This window comes from Grammomys surdaster, unplaced genomic scaffold (assembly GCF_004785775.1).
Source record: "Grammomys surdaster isolate TR1022 unplaced genomic scaffold, NIH_TR_1.0 232, whole genome shotgun sequence".
Classification (NCBI taxonomy): domain Eukaryota; kingdom Metazoa; phylum Chordata; class Mammalia; order Rodentia; family Muridae; genus Grammomys; species Grammomys surdaster.
The window spans coordinates 856,846-858,993 of record NW_021604677.1 but is presented as its reverse complement, the minus strand read 5'-3'; positions in this window follow the sequence as shown (position 1 = coordinate 858,993).

Here is a 2,148-nt window from a genome sequence, read left to right as displayed (position 1 = left end):
TTATGGAGTTTTAAAATATTTTCTGTTTATTTACTCATTTTACATCTCAATTACAAGCCTCCTCCTCTCCCCCAACTCCCACACTTAAACAAATTCCTCCTCTTTGCCTCCTCTCCTTCTCTACAGAGAAAGGGAACCTACTCCTTGGGTACTATTTTATCCTGGGATATCTAGTCCCAGCAGGACTGAGTACAACCTCTCCCACTAAGACCCAACAAGGCAGTCCAGTTAGGTAAGGGGATTCAATGGCAGGCAATAGAGTAAAAGACAGCCCCGGTTCCAATTGTTAAGGGACCCACTTGAAGACCAAGACTCACATCTGATCCAAATGAGTAGGGGGTCTATGTCCAGACCCAGCAGGTGCTTGGGTTGGTGGTTCAGTCTCTGTGAGATCCTATGGACTCAGATTAGTTGACTCTGTGAGTCTTCTTGTGGTGTTCTTGGCTTGCTCTGGCTTCATGTGGCTTGCTCAAGTCTATCATACACTCTTCCACAAGACTCCAGACTTTTACCTGATGTTTGGGGTGCAGGTCTCTGCATCTGTCTCCATCTCCTTCTAGATGAAGCCTCTCATGAAACAGTTATGCTATGTTCCTATCTGCAAGTATAGCAGAGTATCATTAATAGTGTGAGAGGTTGGTTCTTTCACATGGCATGAATCTCACATTGGGTCAGTCTTTGGTTGTCTTGTAAGCAGGACAAAATATAGGTTTAAGGCTTTGTTGGTGGGTTGATGTCTTCCTACTTCCACTGGAAGTCCCACCTGACTACTCATGGTGTCCACTTCAGTTTTCATATGCTCTGCTGATAAGAATCTCAGCTAGGGTCATCTCCATAGACTAGACTCCCAGGAGCCTACCCTGTCGCAGGTATTCAGCTAACTCCAGAGATACCTCCCCCTCTCCACTGATTTCCATTGTTACTCCAAGCCCTCTCACCCTACACTTGATCCCCATCCCTATTCCCCTCTTCATCACCTTTCCAACTCAGTTCTCTCTCTCTATTACCTCCTGAAACTATTTCGTTTCCCTTCTGAGGGAGATTCATACATTCTTCCTTGAGCCCTCCTTATTATTTAGTTTCTCTGAGTCTGTGGATTGTAGCACAATCATCCTTTAGTTTATTGCTACTGTCAACTTATAAGAGAGTACATAACCATACATAACTTTCTGGGTCTAGGTTACCTCACTCAGCATGATATTTTCTAGTTCTATCCATTTGCTTGCAAATTTCATGATGTCTTATTTTTAATAGCTGAATAGTATTCCATTGTATAGATGTAACTCATTTTTTAAATCCATTTTTCACTTGAGGGACATTTACGTTATTTCCAGTTTCTGGTTATTATGAATACAACAGCAATGAACGTAGTTGAGCAAATATCCTTATGGGATAGTGAAGCATCTTTTGGGTATATGCCCAGGAATGGTATAGCTGGGTCTTGGGTTATAACTATTCCCAATTTTCGAGAAACCACAAAATTGATTTCTAAAATGTTTGCACAAGTTTGCAATCCCTCCAGCAATGGAGGAGTGCTCCCCTTTCAACACATCCTCGCTGGCACATGCTATCTCTTGATGATTTTGTTCTCAGCAATTCTCATGAAAACTCATTTTTAATTTGGTTATTTGCTTTGTTAGTGTCTCATTTCTTGAATTCTTTATATATATATTTGGACAGTAATCTTCTGTCTGATGTATGGTTGGTGAAAATCTTTCTCATTCTGTAGGCTGATATTTTGTCCAATTGATGGTGTCTTTAGCCTTGCAAAAGCTTGTTTCACGAGGTCCCATTTATTAATAGTTGATTTTAGTTCCCAAGCTAGTGGTGTTCTGTTCAGAATTTGTCTCCTGTGTCAATAGGTTTAAGACAGTTCCCCAATTTCTCTTCAATTAGAGTTAGTGTGTCTGGTTTTATGTTGAGATCTTTGATCCACTTGAATCTGAGTTTTGTGTAGAGTGATAGATGTGGGTTTAATCCCATTCTTCTACATGAAGACATGTCATTAGAACAGCACCATTTGATGAAGATGTTTTGCTTTTTCCATTGTATAGTTTTGGCTTCTTTGCCAAAAATCAAGTGTCCATAGGTGTTTGGGTTTATTTCTGGATCCTTAATTCTATTCCATTTATCAACCATTCTGGTTTT